Here is a 20,455-nt window from a genome sequence, read left to right on the forward strand (position 1 = left end):
ATTATAACAACATTAGAATGTATTTGTAAAACACCCAGTTCTGTTCTAACTAATAAGACAGCCAACACAAATATAATATCCTCACCATACCATGCTGAATGCACTTAATATTTAAGTCATCATTTACTGTTTAATGATGTGATATTTTTATAATCAACACAAATCAAAGCTCTTTAAATTGAAAGGGGCAAACACAAGAATGTAATCACTGATGAGTGTCATAAATCTGTTACTGGTCACAGTATTGATTTCGTTTTTTCAGCTCTATTTTCCTGGAGGAACTTTAAAATTGCATTAGAGGTTTCTTAGGAGTGAAGCGTCTTTGCAGAAATTACAGCTTTTATTCTCTTTGATAAAATGTTTCTAATAATTTCATGAAGAATTGTTTCTCAATTAGCGTAGATCATTGCTTTGGCTCTAAACTTAATCCGACACCTCTAACTTAATTCTGTCAACCTATTGCTCATCCCAATGTAGAGTGGACAGGGGAAGTTTCTTAAAGCTAACCCAAGGAATAACCACTGAAAGGGAGAGGGGAAAGACAAAATTAATATTGAGCAAACAAACACACCAGCTCCTTCAACCAAAACAAAGCTTAGGTAAGGAAAAATAAACCACAGGCTGTCAAGCAGCTGACCAGAAAGCAAACTCTCAGGGAGACACAGGAAAACTCCTTTAGGAAACAAAGATGGCCCAAGGGGCTTTTAGAGTGAACAGAAAAGGCTTGGGTTAAAATAAAATAAAAAGACTACTTCTGTTTATACAGACTCTCACCTTGCCAGTACATGCACACAGAGAGAACCTCTCAGTACCTTTAATTGAATGAGTCAGCACAGAGCATCTTAACTCAAGGTATATAAACTACTCACACCAGTTCTCAATCAGGGCCAATCAGACACACACACCTGACTCTGCTCTGGGATGATTCCCCAACCAACTCAATAAGAGGCCAGAGTGAGTGCTGCTCACTGGTATTGGCATACCTTGGAGTCCATTTTCAGAAAAATGCGCACCGCGCACACACACATACACCCGTGCGCGCACATGCACACTTTCAGAATTTTGTCTTTTTGGCATGCACTCTTTAAACACTACAAACTTTATGCCATATTTCATGGTTGGTCACTTTGGTCACCCCTCCATGCCAAAGTTCAGGTACCTGTTGTACCTGTCCACTCAGATAGGGAAATTAAAATATCTAAATGTCCAAGAATTAATCTGACCTGCATTTTACAATGGTGTTCATGTGTTCCAGGCTTGGCTCGGCACAGTTCTGAGAAGATAAAAGCCTCTTCAGACTTGTCTTCCCACATAGATGAACCTGCGATCCAGCCCAAATACAGTTTATTCCTGTCAGCGTCATGGCAGGCAAAGCTAGGAGTTTTTATTTTTCAGTGTTTAACACCAAGCCCTATCGTCTCCAACTGAATCATCAAAAGTAAGCAGATTTCATATCAATTTTGATTCTAATTTGATTTTCAATGTTATTGTTTAATGGTTCTGTTTTTTGTTAGGTTAACAGTTGGATTTTATGTTGATGTTGATGCGTCCGCCGTTTGTATGAGCGCAAATCTCCTTGCATGTGCGTGGCTGTGGCCGCCGTGCCAGGCTATGTTCAACTGTAATTTGTAAAGTTACTGAAGAGCACGTTGGTGCCGTTGCGTTTCAATCCATGAAGGCTTAGTTAATGATGCTGCGTTGTCTGTCAGCTGTGTTTGTGAACATTTGGCCGCTGTGCCAGACTATTTGATGCGATGAGTATAAATGTTTGTCTTGGTGCCTGTAGCATTACTTGTGGTGTAAGGCTTGTATGACTAAACTGTGGTGCTTTCAGGCACAAGCAAGTACAGTTGTAAAAGCATTTTTTGGTAAACATATGCGATTCAGAACCTATTAAGTAGCCTATGATTAGTCTTGGATGGGCCCATCTGATTTTTTCTGCGTGCACTCGCTGTGAATTCTGCCTACCCTACTGGTTGTAAAGGTTTTTTTTCTTTGGCAACAAGCCTACCTCCAGCAGAACTTTTCTAATTTCTTAATCAAATTACCAAATGATATCTCTTTAAGGTGTTTAATTGCTTATAGGTTTTACAATACACACCCCTCAGGTTTTTTTTAACCTCACAGGAGTAGATAATTTTACAAGTCATCCTTAAACTGTCACCCGGAGGGACACTCAGGTCTGTAACCATACACCTTTGTCAGTTGTTGTTTCTTTTATTCAAGGACCTCTGTGGGTGTTTGCACATTTATGTGTGTTTGTCTCTGTGTGTGTCTGACTAGTTCCTGGACTGTCCTTCTGGGTGATCTAGACTTGCTTGTCAACACGTCACATCCAAACACAGATCTGTTCTTGAATAGACAATACTGCAGGTGGTCTAAAGGGATGAGCTTTCCAAGGTGTGTGTGTGTGTGCTTGTGTTTCTGTTTGTGTGTGTGTTGAGTATGCAGTAGTGCATCTGATATATTGGAATCTCAAAATACCCTTTGCATTATGCAAAGTGCTCCAAAATTTTAAGTACATATTTCCTGCTATGTAATGCTGAAAAAATGATTGATAAAAACTCACAGACATCGGTAAAAGGAGACACTGCTCCTTCAAAAGAACTCTGAATAGGTCACATCCTTCTAACTTTTAATAAATGTACATTCAAAAGAACAGTTTCACACCTCTGATCCCTCCCTCGTGGATCAACAGGTTATATTTTTAGACTGTTGTCGTCAAATGGTGAGTGCCCTTGCAGAGTCGCAGTAGTTCCTCTTGACATTACACATGACTATTTAATGAGACGTTGTCCTTGGACGCTTCTCCAGGCGTCACTGCTCGCCCAACACATGAATAAATAAGGCCTGGAAACTGCTGCAGGGGGGGTCGACAATGACAGGGAAATATAGAGGTAGCACTTGATCCAAATGGACTTTTCTCATGAATAATAATGTCTTTATGCGGATCATTTAGGGTTTACAGGCAAAGACAAATCTCCCATCAAGCAGAGGAGCATTCTTCACCTCTGCAGGTAATAAGAGACTTCCACATGGCTGCAAAGGAGGCTAAACTAGAGCTCCGGGATGAAAACAGTAAAGTAAGAATTTTAAGAAGCAGAGGTCTTGTTTGTGCTGCAAAATAGCACTGAGTCTGATCTCTCAAAGAAACACTGTTCAGTAAATCTTTAAAGCTTCTGTGAGAAGTTTTTAGTTGGTTATGAAACAGGCTGTAACTAATCATGGTGCTTCAATGAGACCTACAAAGACAAACAAGACCATTCAGCCCCTTTCACATACAATATGTCTCCCACGTCTGATGAGGGGTTTGTAAGCAGGGACAGGAGGTGAGTCTCTGGAGGCGATTTTAACAGTATCCTGTGAAAGCCACAGTGTAACGTTAACATCATGAAGGGGAACGGAGCAATATAGATCTACACTAGTTTTGCATTTGTGGTTTTCAGTTTTATCATTTTTACCAATGGTATCTGCAAACAGACATTTTTGCTGTCCTTGTCTTGAAAATGATTCTTCCACCAACCAATCCAATGTTTTTATTCATCCTATCATGTTCTCGCTTCTGCACATCCCAACTTCTTTGCACAAATTTTACCCAGGGGCTACCTGGAACATTTAAAAAAAAGTTGGGTGAAAAATCTGTCTGTTTGCATTCACACATGCAGCTCATCCTGAACATTTTGGCAAGATCTTGTCAGATTTGTGTTGCTCAACAGCTCTAGTGAAGTAACTGATCATTTCTTTATTGTGATTGTTAATGCCAAATTCATTGTTGCGGGGTAGCTGTGGCACTGCAGGATCCACAGCATACCGAATCAGCCTTGGTAGACATTTTTTTAAAGTTAAGATTCAAAGTGAGAGATTTGTTTCACTGTTAAAGAAAGCAAGATGACATTTTGTATCAGGAAAATTGCTTACCCATGTCCAAGGCAAAACCAGCTAAGTGAACAAACATACTGCTTTGTACACAGTTGACACAAACTGAAGGTTCCTCGCGGTATAGCTTTGACGGAAATGTCAAGAACCTTTAATTCAAACCATTGATTCTGTAAAAGAAGCGCCTGCAGGATTTCACCTGTTGGTTTGAGGAGTAACATTTTAAAGTCTAGACTGGCAATTTCTTTGTCACCATACTGTTTACTGTTTACTGTATCCAGAATCAAACACATTTGGACATTGAGGTGGATTTGCATTTCTGTTAAACCAGATAAAAGGTGACGATTACAGTGACTTTGCAATCTCAGGAAGCCATGCCTTGAAGTATAGGCTCAGTTATCATCAAACTTTCTCAACAAAGAACCATAATTTGCAGAATTACTGTTTTGCTATATAGCAGGAGACTTAAAACTAGCAATTTAGACTTCAAATTTAAAGGAAAATCTTATTGAGATGAAAAAATAGAGAGGTGGGACCATTTTCTAATCAGTTCCATACATCTGGACTTCTGTGCGGCCCCAGCTGACTATTATTATTCTGCAGGCTTCACTTTTGAAAGTTAGAGTGTCCGGTTCTTATTTCCTTTTCATGATTAATTCCTGCACAGGCTGGGAAAAGAAAGGCAGGTTCAGTCTCACACTGGCTGCAACACCTTGCAGATGTATCTGGGGGGAGGGAGGATAATTCATGTAAATTATATAAGCTCTGTTTCAATGTTTTACATGCAATACAATGAACAGAACATGGAAACTTGGAGCCCTTGACTTAGTCTTTATGCTAAGCTAATTGGCTGCAGTATATTAATAGCAATTAAAAAGACCATTAGAGGTGTACAATCTTTAAATCTAACTCTGAAGCAACAAAAGTTCTTCCAAAATATCAAACTGTCCCTTATATCCAACACAAATCTTACTAATTTCCTCATTAAAACTCGTTCCCATGCAGGTTTTACTGACACCCATTTTTATATCAAATGCACTACACTAATAAACTGACACTAATTAACTGCAGAATAAACTAATAAATGCTAACCAAATTAGCCTATGTCTAAGGCAATAAACGTGTGGTAGGATGTAAATGTGTGCACTCGTGCTGAAATGCGAACTGGCTGCAGTGGCAGCCAAAATAAATCACATGAGCTCAAACTAGAAAATCTTCTCTCCTTCGTTTTAGTTTGGTGGATAGCCAATCTCTACTTGTCAGTCTCACGATACTTATTTAATAACACTGGATTGTTTCCCTCCCTCCTCCTCCTCCTGACCTTTCTCTCTGATTACATCACAATTCTCCATCAGTGCGCTGACATTTTCTTGCCTTCCCTCTATGTTCATTACCGGCATGGTGGGGGCAAAAAACAACGCAGGGGGGTTCAGAGACCAAAGCAGGTACTTGGCCCTTGTTATAACCATGGCACTGCTGTTAAAGGAAAGAGGAAGTATCTCTTTTGCTCTGTGGGACTAAAGATCTCTGTGATGTGTTTATGTACTGATGGAACACAGGATGACAGCAGTACATATGGAGACGAAGCACTATATGGAAAAGAACAGGTTGATATGAACAACCTTTCATGAGTGAGTCACATACAGACAGACTTGATGAATTATATTGATCTATAAGAATATTCATCTTTGGCATTAAAAAACATGGATTCAATATTCAAACTTCAGCTTTAACTAGTTTATACAACATAGCAAATAAAGTGCAGTTGTAGCCCTGGATCACACTTTACATATAGAGAATATTCAAAAACATGTTCAAACATTTAAATTAGAAGAATAAAACAGTCTTAAGGGCATTTTCAAGACAAACTGTGCTGATACTAGCTCTTCAAATGACGACTTTTTCAAGTTAATTTATATTTCTATACACTTCATACAGCCACAAAAGGATAAAGTCTCAGTCAGTCATGTCCTCAAAGTCTCTTGAATCATATGTTGATCAGCGGGCCTTCCCTTCACACAAATGAGGTGTTTGAAAAAAAATTGTATTTCGTAATCTTTGCTTTTGCTTACAATTGAATGACCTGTCTGTGTTATTTTGCTATCTTGTGAAACACTTTGTAACTTGGTTTTGAAAAGTACTCTGTAATTGAAGGTTATTATCACACTATCTTTAGTGACGATGAACCATCCAACATGTGTTCTACTCCTGGGCTTTTGGTTGCTTCTGATTCATAAAATAAAAACATGGTGTGAAATGAGTCCTTCTCAGCATGTGGCCTCATTATGAGCTGCTGTCAAAAAGGACACATCAACGAAACAAGCCATGTAAAAATTGTCTGTTTTATTAGTTCAGTGTTATCCAGACACAAAAAAATGTCAGCTTAATGTTTCTAAAGTAAGGTCAAACCAAGTGACAGACTGATGGTTAAATTAAGTTATGTTCGATTTTTTGTGTGTAAATATTGAAGAAGCTCAGCATGTAATATCTATAAGTGGGATCTAATATACTCCTTCTTTTTTTGTCCTGGATTGCCTCAGCCAGGTTGTTCCCTTTCTCTCTCTCTTTGTAAAACAAGGAATACAAAACACTAAGCCAAGGTCACGCTGATAATGACCACAAACCCCAGCTGATAGGCCTTTTGATATGTTACAATAAGGACTGGCTGCTTTCTGGCTCAATTGAAAATGTGTTTTCAGTGACTCATTTGTCTCATCCAAATCATGATTGCTTTTCCCCTTTAAAGCTTCAGGGCTTTTATTCACTCTCATCTTTCCTCCAATGACCCCTGCAAGGTTCAAATGATGTCAGTACAACAAACAAATTAACCTTTAAATGACAATGGTTACTATTTTGTCACTTAAAGACAATGTGTGTGTGTGTGTGTGTGTGTGTGTGTGTGTGTGTGTGTGTGTGTGTGTGTGTGTGTGTGTGTGTGTGTGTGTGTGTGTGTGTGTGTGTGTGTGTGTGTGCGTGCGTGAAAGACATCAGATCCTGATAGACAGCTTGGTACATGGCAGCCTCTGCCAGCAGTGTAGGTTGTGTGAATGGGGACAATATGACATGTGGTGTAGAGCTCTTTGAAAGGTCCGATGACTAGGAAGGCAATTCTAGGAATTAATTCCACATATCTGTTAATCTCTGGAAAAATTAACATACAGCATTTGTTATCTAAACACAGGATGCTCTACCATTGCATGTCATGTGTCCTAACTGGTGATTTAACATGACATCAGTTGCTATATTCACAATGACCATTAGGAATTGGAATCATAGCTTGATCAGGAAAAAAACGCTTCATGCAATCACCTCAATTGGGAGAGAGTGGTTTGATCTTGCTCATTTGGAATGATTTTCATTCTGGTCAAGAGGGGTGTGTATGCCGGAGGATTTACTGTTTTGTCACCAACCGTTCCTATCCGTGTGCTGGCATCACATAGCATCAACCCTGTCGTCTAGCAATTAGTGGAAAGCTGGCTAATGTGGCTAACAACCTGGCACTGCTAGCATCATGTAACTATATATATATATATACTAGTATATACTAGATATTTAAAAGCTGGAAGAGAGAAACAGCATCTCGTTTTTCCTGTATGTCTCGTATATACAGTGAAAATTGAAAATAAAAACCTTTGAATCTTTGAATCTAGTACAACCAGCACCAACATTTCAGAGATATTTTCAAGTTTCAAAGCATTTGTCTTTTATAACATTTGCACAGCTTACTATTGAGTTGAAACCAAATACTATCATTAAACAGTGTATTAACATCTAGTTTGAATTGGTGTGCACAGATTTATGGGATATGTTGGGCAATGAAGAATGCTCCCATTGTAAAAGTAGGTAAGTACACATCTTTTGGCCGCGTTGGTGGCGCCTTTGAAATGGGACAGCTTTCATTGTGCAACAGTTATGCATTTGGTATTCAAAAGGACCACCTGAATTGAAACACAGCTTGATTAGAAGGTTAGAAACACAAAGTTGTTTAAACAAGTTTTAGAAAGTTGAACAATATTCAATTCATGTTAAATGGTTAAACTTTGAACTTTAACTGTTATTTCTCACAGATTAGAACAGAAAATGGATTGAATTAGTTTAAATATTCCATGCATGTTTACTCACATCTTCATTGACTAACTTATTTAGCATCTATGTAAACAATTTAGTTTGTACTGGATGTCAGATTGATTTGAACCAATTTGAAGAAATATTGCTCATGTTAACATGGCTCATAAGGGTGGTGATGCAACTAGATATTATCTGATCAGATTAGCAAGATTATACCTGTAATAGATTTCATAAAGAAAAGTGTACACTCTACACTTGGTGGGTATTAAACCTGTTATAATCATGCACCCTGTAAGTGTGAATACAGTGATAATGTGCAGCTCCAAATGTAAATGAACAGGTAAGTATTTTATTCATTGTGTCCTCAGGCTGTCACTGCCCTCGCATGCACCAAGAGGAAAATTTTACTACTCAAGGCTTTCTCTTCTAAGTCTCTGGAGACAAAATTGAGATTCTCACTTCAGCCTCATTCAAGTTTCAAATTGTTCTCATTGGTTTCTCATTAGTTTCTCCTAAAATTCACTAGGAGAAATAGTTGAGACCATGACATGAGTCTTATTGAGACTTAAATGAGAGATCTCATTAATGGCTAATATTCTTCTCTTTTTTAAAATATATTTGTTGCCTTTGACAGGACAGCTGAAGAGAGACAGGAAATGTGGGGAGTAGTGAGCGGGGGAAGACATGCAGGAAATGGTCGACCGGCCGGGAATCCCTGGCGACCCCTGTGACGAGGACTGGAGCCTCTGTATGTGGGGCTCTTAGACCACTAGGCCACCAGCACCCAAAAGAATCCACCCCTTTAATTGTAATAATCTGGATAAATCTGGTCAGCCCTTTTGCGGCCCATATTTTAAATAAATGGTCTGTCATACCTGGTATGAAATCTCTATCTTTTGCAATTCCTCTCAAATCCACTAAATCTTTGTGAAGTTGTTTTGTTCCAAACAGACTTGTAAAGGAAGGACCATATTGTAATGTCAAAGAAGAGATCATTTGATATCTAAATAGCTGATCTTGCAAGTGGTTCAAATGTTTTAATGAGAATTGTAAGTTTGTGGACAATTACATTGAATTCTTAATTTTGCAGGGCACTATAAATCAGGGTTCCACTTTTTTCCAGAGATCATTTTCCAGGACATTTCCAGGACATTTTCATTGATGATCAAGCTGGTATGACCGTCTAAATTTAGTTCCTAATTTAGTTCCTAAATAGTCTAATATGTTCCTCTCAGTGGAAGTCTACATTGAAAGACATGTAGTCTATGGCTATCAATGAAATCATCTCTTACATACTTAAAAATGATGGCAAATTGATAATAGAATAATGCAACCACAGATGTACAGCACTTCACTTTATTAGTGCAACCAAGTAACAATGATGGGCAACTCTCATCTCAGCTTTCTCTTTTCTCAAAAAATATAAAATGAGCTAAGAAAAAAACAAAAGAGCCAGCAAAGGAATCAGGAAGGTTCTGGTTCGGTTCTGTTCTGGTTCGATTCTGGTTCAAGTCTGGTTCGGTTCTGGTATGGTTCTGGTTCAGTTCTGGTTCGGTTCTGGTATGGTTCTGGTTCGGGTCGGTTCTGGTTCAGTTCTGGTACGGTTCTGGTTCGGGCCTGGTTCGGTTCTGGTTTGGTTCTGGTTTGGTTCTAGTTCAAGTCTGGTTCGGTTCTGGTTCGGTTTTGGTTCGGTTCTGGTTCGGTTCTGGTTCGGTTTTGTTCTGGTTTGGTTCTGGTTTGGTTCTGGTTCAGTTCTGGTACGGTTCTGGTTCGGTTCTGGTACGGTTCTGCTTCGGTTCTGGTTCGGTTCTGGTACGGTTCTAGTTCGGTTTGGTTCCGGTTCAATTCTGGTTCGGTTCTGGTTCGGTTCTGGTTTGGTTCTGGTTTGGTTCTGGTTCGGTTTTGTTCTGGTTCGGTTCTGGTTCAATTCTGGTACGGTTCTGGTTCGGTTCTGGTTCGGGTCTGGTTGGGTTCTGGTTTGGTTCTGGTTTGGTTCTGGTTTGATTCTAGTTCAAGTTCGGTTCTGGTTCGGTTCTGTTACGCTTCTGGTACAGTTCTGGTTCGGTTTGGTTCCGGTTCGGTTCTGGTTCAGTTCTGGTACGGTTCTGGTTCGGTTCTGCTTGGCTCTGGTTCGGCTCTGGTTCTGTTTTGGTTCGGTTCTGGTTCGGTTTTGTTCTGGTTCGGTTCTGGTTCGGTTTTGTTCTGGTTCGGTTCTGGTTCAGTTCTGGTAGGGTTCTGGTTCGGTTCTGGTTCGGTTCAGGATCAGGTCTGGTTTGGTTCTGGTTCGGTTCTGTTCGGTTTGATTCTGGTTCTGTTTGCATGAGTTTGGTTCTGGTTCTGTATGCTTAAGTTTAGTTCTGGTTCTAATCCTAACCCTAACCCTAATCCTAACCCTAACCCTAACCCTAATCATAACCCTAACCCTAACCCTAATCCCAACCCTAATCCCAACCCCAACCCCAACCCCAACCCTAACCCTAACCCTAACCCTAACCCTAATCCTAACCCTAATCACAACCCCAACCCTAACTCCAACCCCACCCTAACCCTAACCCTAACCCTAATCATTACCCTTACCCTAATCCCAACCCTAACCCTAACCCTAATCATAACCCTAACCCTAACCCTAATCCTAACCCTAATCCTAACCCTAACCCTAATCCTAACCCTAATCACAACCTTAACCCTAATGACAACCCTAACCCCAACCCTAATCAAAACCCTTACCCTAATCCCAACTCTAACCCTAACCCTAACCTTAACCATAACCCTAACCCTAATCACAACCCTAATCACAACCCTAACCCCAACCCTAACCATAATCCTAATCCTAACCCTATCCCTAACCATAATCATAACCCTAACCCTTATCCTAACCCTAACCATAATCCTAACCCTAACCCTAATCCTAACCCTAACCCTTATCACAACCCTAACCCTAATGACAACACTAATCATAACCCCAACCCTAACCCCAACCCCACCCTAACCCCAACCCTAACCCTAATCCTAACCCTAATCCCAACCCTAACCTAACCCTAACCCTAATCATAACCCTAACCCTAACCCAAACCCTGACAAAATACCTGAGAATCATTTCAAATTTTGACCAGATCTCCTTTTGAACTGAAAGGGAGACTAAGCTGAGGGTTTTCAAAAAAAATTCTGGAGGCAAGAATGAGAACAGGAGACATAAGCTATAGTCTCATTTTGCTTTCAAACAGATCGCATTGTTGTCTAGGAGACATGAATGAAACACTTTTGAGATCTCCTCTCTAAATTTATTTTCCTATGGGCACCTTCAATCTGCAGTTATGAAAAAATAAACCTTCCTCTGTTTATTTCTAACACTTAGTGATTTTGGGCACTGACTTAATACCAAAGCCACTGTACCAGGAGCAAGGCTTATAATTTATGCTCTGTGTCTCATGATAAGAAATGGAGGGAGCTGATAGGATGTGATTCATGTCTGGAGAGAAAAAAACACGAGATCCTAAAATCCCTCACGTCCTCTCTGTTTCTCTGTCTATCTCTATTCCTCTTTCCCACACTTGAAAAAAATCAAAGTGCAACACTCGAGCACAGTCACACTATCTTGGGAAGTCTGATACTGAAGTGCTTGATTTGCCTCTAGTCTTTGGTTTCTTGGTGTTAGGGGTCACTCACTGTGAAACTGTGGACAGCAGAAGGCTTATAATTGAAAACATTTGCTTCAAGCTTACTGTTATGGAGGATATGTAGTGAAATAGCTGGGAGCAGTCTACATAAAATATAATGAATGGATGTTTTTTTGTGTGACTAAATTTATTGAGTTAATGCTCTTAACACAAAACACAAGTTTGGTCACTTCAGATTATAGTTTGATGAGGTCAATTATGCTACTAACATGTGAATGCTATATGCCTCTTAAGAAATAGAGAAGTTAATCTGTCAGTGTCACACACAAACACTTCATAGTAAGCATACAAAAAAAGCTTAAGGCACAATACAAAAAAAACAAAAAGCATACAGTGATCATTTGTATCTTGTGTACACACATTATTTATCTTGGATGCATGTTATTCAATAAATTGCCATTATTTATTTTTATTTTGTGAATATTGTTAATAGTGTATTCTTATGAGCATTACGCCGCACCTGGTATTTTGTGCAACATAAGCACCCTCTGGTGGGCTTGCACATGTTGTATTCGTGTATTTAGCACTTCTTGAATATGTTAAATGGAGTCCGTTTTTCTGGTGAAAAGGCTTATCCATGTGGATGATATGGATTTGCCGTGGAGTAATTGAGGCTCACCACGGGATGCTTTCTTAGCTAGACCGTAACTTCACCATTAATCTCTGTGTAGCAATGCTATTCAACATTTTGCTAAATTATTGCTCTCTTTGTTCAAGCATTTTCTTTAAATGGCAAATGGACTGTATTTTTTATGTTTAAAGCACTTTCTGTAGTTTCTTTTCACTCGAAGCTCCTTTTACATTACATGTCACATTCACCCGCTTCACACACTGATGGTAGAGACGGTTTTATCGAGCACCCATCAGAAGTAACCAATCCCATTAACACACGCTGGCACAGCCACAGAGGGCACTTTGAGGTTAAGGGCCTCACCAAAGAACACTTTGGCATGTGGACAGCTGGACCTGGGATCGAGCCCTCAAGATACTGATTGGGAGATGACGACTTTATTACTGAGCGACAGCCGCTCTTCAGCTTATTGTAATATGCTTCAGTTGCCATCAGAATGAAGGCTGTGTTGGAGACAAAAGTTTACCTACTTTACCTACACTACAAAACAGTGATCACACGCACGTCTCAAACAAGCGCACAAGATAAAACTGTCACGCAGAGTCTTGGTACATGTCTCTGTCATACTTTGCAGATGTTTTTGACAAATGCAGTAACTACAAGTATGCTACGCTTTTGAACACTATGCTAAATGCTGTACATTTTTTCTCTTTTACACGATCATCACAAAACTGTTTACCACCACTGATGCAAAGCAAGTAATTATTAAGCTAAACATCTTAGCTTAGCATGGCAGCATGTCGTCATTTGCTTGCTAGCCACAGCTGAGTCTGGCAATATATGAAAGTATATATGAAAGTCAGCCCCTTACAGGTGTCTAAATACAGAACTGAGATAAAGAGACGGAACAGGACTTTCTTTTATGCAATAAACATGTTAATTCAGCTGTAAAGATGTGTACTTATAAGGGCTTGAGTTGCTTTATGAGCTAGTATCTAGTGGCCACTAAAAAAACTGCAGCAGTTTCTTGCACTGGCACACTGGCTGTTATTTTTCACCCTGGAGGTATTTGCTTGGTCCACAGGCACTTTTCAACCTCAGGAATTAAATATGAACAGAGGCTCCAGAGTCATTTGCATTTGTAATTGGTATTGGGATTCAACACTGCCTTTGGACTGAAAAAAGGACTACTGTGTTGTCTGAAGCCATCCCCAAAATGTTGTGGCACCAGGCTCGTGTTCTATATACTTTTATTTGACCATTCATACAACAAGGATATGAGTGTTACTCTCTATAAATGTCTGTAGGGGATATCATAAAAGCTTTAAAGTCTTACTGGAAATAGTGAACATACCACATGAAGAGCCATTCACTTTCCAGCTGAGTGGTGCAGTTAGCCCTCAGACAGTCATCCACATGGTTAGAGAGAGAAGCTGAGAGCTGGAGGGCCTGACAGAGATGGGGTGGCCACAAGAAAGAAAGAGAAAGAAAAAGGGATTGCAGAGAAGAGGGACTGTGGCTGAAGGGTTAGATAGTCCAACAGTCCTCGAGGGCAGAGTACGCCATCTCCTAACGAGCTTTCCCATCAACCCTGCCACCATCCCCTCTGTTGATTCTCACACCAACTATCACAATTGATTAGTGTTTCTGAGTTACAGCCCCAGGTGTGGGGTCTTTGTTAAACTCCACACGTATACAAGAAATCGATACCTCACACTGCGGGAGAGGATTGGTGAGAGCAGTGTGCATTTTTTGTATTTAGTTATACTCTTGCATAGTATCATATGTAAATTAAAGACAATGTAGAGGTTGTCACGTATAGAATATGTTAGAATGGAAACTGAGCTGAAATCCTAATTTATTGATTTCTTTTTTTAAAATCAGGTTCCGCTGTATATTTTGGAAGTTTATCCATAGTAATTGAATTTGTCAATATATGGTATGTAAGAGCTATAATGTAGGGGTACACCCCTTAGTTCAGTCACACATTACAAACTTAGTATAAGAGATATCCTTTCGACTCACTTTACAAGTTTTATCCATCAAATCAGTATTTGTAGGAACTTGATAAGGCCATTAATGTCACATTTTGTGGAGACAGAAGTACAGACATGCTGCTAACTGCATTTTGGTCTTGCCCTTTATACAGTAAATTGTGTACTATTTGTCAAAATCAATTGCTGAACATTTATCCAGAGTTTGTATTGATTTGCTGCCTTGATGTTTTACCCACCAGCTCGCTTAAAGCATTGCTTAGCAGTTAGGTGAAACTTTAACACTTTAATAGTAAACACCTCTTCAGGCTTTTTTCCAAAGGCTTTGAAAACTGCAGTCATCAAGCCTCCTTTAAAGAAAACTGAGCTGGATGCTTCTATACTCAACAACTATCCCCTCACAGTGGGTATGGAAAGTATTCATACCCTTTCACTTTTTCTACATTTTGTTATGTAACAGCCTTATTCCAAAATGGATTGAATTCTTTTTTTTCCCCCCTCAACATTCTACACACAATACTCCATGAGTGAAAAATGTTTTTTAGATTAATTACAAATAAAACACTCGAATATTGCATGAACATAAGTATTCACACTCTTTGCTTTGAAACCCAAAATAGAGCTCAGATGCATCCTGTTTTCACTGATCAACTTGATTGGAGTCCACCTGTGGTAAATTCAATCGATTGGACATGATTTTGAGAGGCACACCTGTCTATATAAGATCCCACAGTTGACAGTGCATGTCAGAGCACAAACCAAGCCACGAAGTCAGAGGAATTATCTGTAGACCTCAGAGACAGGAATGTATCGAGGCACAGATCTGGGAAAGGGTACAGAAACATTTCTGTGGCATTGAAGATCCCAAAGAGCACAGTGGTGTCCATCATACGTAAATGAAAGAAGTTTTCAACCACCAGGACTCTCCCTAGAGCTGGCCGCCTGGCCAAAATGAGCTATCGGGGGAGAAGGGCCTTGTTCAGGGAGGTGACCAAGAACCCAAAGGTCACTCTGACAGGGTTCCAGTGTTCCTCTGTGGAGATGGGAGAACCTTCCAGAAGGACAATCATCTCTGCAGACTCCACAGATCAGGTCTTAATAGTAGAGTGGCCAGACTGAAGCCATTCTCAGCACAAAGCACATGAAAGTTTGCGAAAGGCATCTAAAGGACTCTCAGACCATGAGAAACCACATTCTCTGGTCTGATGAAACTAAGATTGAACTCTTTGGCCTGAATGTCTGGAGGAAACCAGGCACCACTCACCATCTGGCCAATACCGTTCCTACAGTGAAGCATGGTGGTGGCAGCATCATGCTGTGGGATGTTTTTCAGCAACAGAAACTGAGAGACCTGTCAGGATCGAGGGAAAAATGAACGCAGCAAAGTACAGAGAGATTCTTGACGAAAACCTGCTCCAGAGCGCTCTGGACCTCAGACTGCAGCAAAGGTTCCCATTCGACCAGGACAACGATCCTAAGCACACAGCCAAGATCACAAAGGAGTGGCTTCAAGACAAGTCGCTGAATGTCTTTGAGTGGCCAGCCAGAGCCCGGAGATAAACCTGAACATCTCTGGAAAGACCTGAAAATAGCTGTGCACTGACGCTCCCCATCCAACCTCATCGAGCTTGAGAGGATATTTTTATTTTATTTATTTATTTAACCTTTATTTAACCAAGTTGGTCCCATTGAGATCAAATATCTCTTTTTCAAGGGAGACCTGGCCAAGACAGTCAGTAGCCAAAAAATCACAAGTTACAGACATAGACACACAGAGAACAGAAGTATACCTGGTATAATCTCCAATCTCTCTTTTTTTACACTTACCCACCCTCTAATGGATGCAAATTAGCTTTTAAACTCAGTTTTAATGTCTTTCTATTAAAGACAAAATTGCAGTTACATGAATTTTAATGTTTTTGTAAGAACTGTAATGAACTGTTTTATTGAGTCCTAACAACAAATTTAATGACATTTTAATGGACATTAATGAATCATTAAATTAATTTTAGCATTTCAATTATGTGTTGAGATTGCTGAGTCTGAACCAGCCTGTGAGCTGTGATTTGACACAGATGGAGCAACCTGTGAGTCTATTTTATAGGAATACTTTCCAGGGTGGATTAATGTACCAAATTCATTTCAAATGGACAGACCAGTCAGATAATCTCTGTCCAGAGGGACGGTGAGACTCTGTAGTCAGGGACTTCAGAGAACAAATTCTTGTGCTAGTTTCTATTTTTACCTAATTTCTTTCTTTCTCTCTTTCTTTCTGGAACTTATATTTTACTATGTTTTATATTTTAATGCTAATGTTTTTTTAAATGTCGCATTTCTTTTAAAGCTATTGATGTCATTGTTATTACTTTGAAGGACAAAAAGCACTCTCCAAAAAAATGGCACAGCTTCTTGCCATACAGATAATACTGAATAATATATTTCACTGTCATTGATATAAATATTCAAATATTTCTGGTGACAAATAAAGGGCATCTTGCTTCTAGGTGTAAAGAATGACCTACAGTAAGTTTGTGTTTGTGTGTGTGCCGTGCTGGGAGATCCTCTGCACTTTTGTCTTGGTTGCCTGCAGATGTGTTCGTGCATGACATTTTTAATGTGTGTTACATTTTGAACTGTAATTCTAGATATACAGTTTGCACCATTCAGGCTTATTTCTTTATTCATGATATTGAATTTCACAATTACAGAACCCTTCTCTAAAGTTTGGAGCTGAAAAAATTAAAAGAAAGTTTGTTTGATGAACTTGTGCTCTGCTCCAGGGGTAGACATCCATAGTTTCCCCTGGACTGCTGGAGGGTTTTTAGAAAATTATTTAGATTAAATTGTATTTGAAAAACAATAATTCCCTCTATCCTTTTTTAATACTTTTATAATAATAATTGGAATAGATGTTGGCTCTGTGGTGGTTCATTAAAGGTACACAGTTGTGCAATTTTTTCCAAACTCAAGACATTTCAGTCTCAAAGACTTTTGTTATTTGACACTCAATCAAGTTATGTTTACTGAACTGATCTGATGGATGATTTTTCAGACCAACCCTAACTCCTCTCAATGTGTGAGAAATTAGCTTCTGTCCGTGCAAACTACTCATTTTAGATCACATCTATTGAACAAATCTATTGGTGTTGACTCTGTAATTTGAACTTGCATTGATATAGTTTCTGAAGAGCACGATCGTGTTGGCAGGTGATAGTACCAGGTGACCGGCCTCTTGAAAATCCAAGATACTTTTTTTTTTACTGCCTTTCAGACATAATTGATCTTACGGTTTGTAACTTTTAACAGAACTTCCCATGGTTTTGATACTGAATAGGATTACAAGGCCAGTCTGAACAGTCTGCCCTCCCTGCTGTGCACACCATTGGTTTGTCTGATTCCATGTTTTAAGACATTATTGGATCAGCTCTGCTGAGAGCAGTGCGGGACTTGCTGTGAAAACGCTTCTGAAACTGCAGCCTCAAGGGGAACACCAACAGCAAGGATAAGAGGCTGGATAATAGGTCCAAGGACAGCTCGGTAGGGTTGCAGAACATTGAATTAGCATCTAGAAATTGGAAAAGCCAACTTTTTTGTTATAAAATATCCAAAATATATTGAATGTGTGTGTGAATTCTGGGGGATTACTTGTATGAGTAGCAAAAAGCCTTCACATATGTGTTTGTCCATGATAGATCAACTGTACGTGTCTTATAGGACCTCCACAGCCCTCCCATTAACATGTTACCCCCATCACTCCCCTTAAGGGTGTGACTCATTGCCACTCTGTGAAGAACTCAACTAGACACGCATGAACCCACCTAGGGCCATGGCCAAGGTCAAACACCACCGTATGCTTGACTGACTCTGACTCTGGCATTTTCATTTCTTTTTTTTCTTATTTATGTGAGGGAGTGTGTGACCAATGACCTCTCTTAAAATACTTTCCTTAAAGCTGCTGTTGGTAGGAATGATGTAAACATTTTTGCTTTTTTTCTGCTGGGTTTGGAGGAAAAGGTCATAATGCCCATCTGTACTCATCAGTAAGTGGAGTAATTGAGACTATTGCAAAATCTCTGCATTTTCCAATGCCTTTGTATCAAGCAATGTTATTATTCCCCTCGTTCCCGTTATGATGGACCAATCATAGACTAATCTCCAATCCTCTGTCCTGATTGGTTAAGGGGCCTACTACGTCCTCCGATTGGTTATGAGTCCGGCATTATCATGACTGCACACGCTGATCTGTGTTGGGGGGCTAAGAGGAAATCTGGTTGGGAGGGATAGTGTTGACATTCGCAGTCCCCCTCTCTGACAGATGTTACTCTGTGACTACCAACAGCAGCTTTAAGTTGCATCTTCTCAAAAAATTTAATTACACTCTGCAAAGTTTATGAATATGAACATCTGAAGCAGTGCCAAGATTATATAGAAACATCACAATGCACTGCAAACACATTGTAAAGTACACAGTCCCCAGGCTACCTTTCAAGGGCCTTCTTTTTTAAGTGGGTACAGGTTATCGTCGCTCAGGAGATAACTGCTATCGCTGTCTGAGGTAATTTATCAGCCTAATTAATTGTAGCAACCCCAATAATCACCCTTTCCTCTCCCCACACTGTGGATTTTTGTGAATAATTTATAACAATAGCAAAGGAGCAGCAGTACATAACTTTCATGTGCATAAACTCCTGACTATATAGTTACAAAATGGAAGCAGGCAAGTCTACTTATACAAAAATATGAATAATTCATTGAATCGATTATGCAGAAATTAATTTTGGTTCCTGGTGATCAGGGCACTACTATGCACCCTGTTGTCAAAAACTTGAGCAGACAGTGATTACGTGTGTGACCATTAATTTAAGCACATTAGAAGTAATATTTGTCTCTGCAAATAGGTTTTGAAGTTGCATTCTGACATTGATTTTGCTATGGTGTTGTGCCTCTTCTCGACCGACCCTCTTTTCCCTCCCTGCCCAGTCTTTCTCTCTTCCCTGTTTTTCCTTCTTGTCTCTCTTATGTTGGTTCTTCCTAAGCATCTCCAGCTCATTCTCCCTTTTGTCTTCTGCTCTTCCAAGGCTATTATTTTACTGTGGAGACCATTTCTTGGTGTCCACTCCTGAAAATGTCTAGAAAATGTCAGGACAGCCTGCCCCTCAAATTTCCTAAGCTGCTGATTCACACATGTCCCTCACAGTGTGAAGTTTTCCTGGTGGCAGGGGTTTAGGGCTCAAGAGGCAAGACATGACTTAAAAAGGACACTATGTGAGTCAGTATGAATTGTTCACAGGATATTTAAGATGGATGAAGAAACTAAGCCTGATGTTATGAAGACTTTTTGGAGAGCTTGTAGTCACTGCCATGTAAATGGACGCGTTTACAGGAATCAGTGCAAAGTATATACTGGCATGCAGGAAAGGTTATGATGCAGCTTCATAAAATGCGTAAAGATGCAGCAGTCATGCACTGGATCCATGACAAACACGTCATCACCCTCCGACACTCGCTAGTGCTGAATTTTTCTGACTTTTACCTGCTGTGTTTACACATTAGCTCACCTGGAGGGAAATTCACTGCTGTGTCCTCAGTGGAGTTCAAACATGGGTGGAGGGAGGGCGCCTGGATTTAAAGCTTCACACAACAGTTGCCTCTCATGCTTGTGAGTGTGCCCTGAAGTGTCACAGATTTTAGCCGTGAAGTAAGTTAAGAAAGCCTATAGTTTCCCCTGTAATCATGAAGACATTTCCATTTGCAGATCGAATATATTCAATCATAAACCAGCCTCCCAAAGAATGATCACAGTTTGAATAAATGATGCAAACACAGATAGAAGTATCACTGACCCTCAGCTTTTCATCCCAAGATATCCATATAAAAGAGTGACTGATAGGCCACAGAAGCCTGTCCTCGGAGAGTGTATGAGCAGCTTCCGATTTTTTATGCAGTCGTTGTGGACCAAAGCTTTAGCTGAACTGGCCTGACTCCAGACAGTCTTATCAACGGCCACTCAGAGGACCAGTGCCCCAATGGAGGTATGGATCATACTCCTAAAACTGTCCTGTGATGAATGGCCCCAATTACAGCCTTGACCTTTCTCTTTTACTCTCCATTCCCATCATAGACTTTCTGTTGATGTGTTTAAAATTCTATTTCTGTAACCTGCTTATTGTCAGAGATTTTGTATCTTTCAGCACCTCTCCTCTGCTCTTATTTCTTTCCCTGTATCTTTCTCACTGCATAGCCACATCCCTTTACCCTTGATTTGCCAA

General features: G+C 39.9%; 1 long non-coding RNA gene across 1 annotated transcript; it reads left to right on the forward strand.

Annotated features, from left to right (window-relative positions):
- Positions 1–989: 989 nt before the first annotated feature.
- Positions 990–8,626, forward strand: LOC117825102. Its single transcript, XR_004633783.1, has 3 exons — positions 990–1,155; positions 1,256–1,438; positions 8,579–8,626. It is a non-coding gene; the product is annotated as an uncharacterized LOC117825102 (long non-coding RNA).
- Positions 8,627–20,455: the final 11,829 nt, after the last annotated feature.

This window comes from Notolabrus celidotus, chromosome 14, assembly GCF_009762535.1.
Source record: "Notolabrus celidotus isolate fNotCel1 chromosome 14, fNotCel1.pri, whole genome shotgun sequence".
Classification (NCBI taxonomy): Eukaryota; Metazoa; Chordata; class Actinopteri; order Labriformes; family Labridae; genus Notolabrus; species Notolabrus celidotus.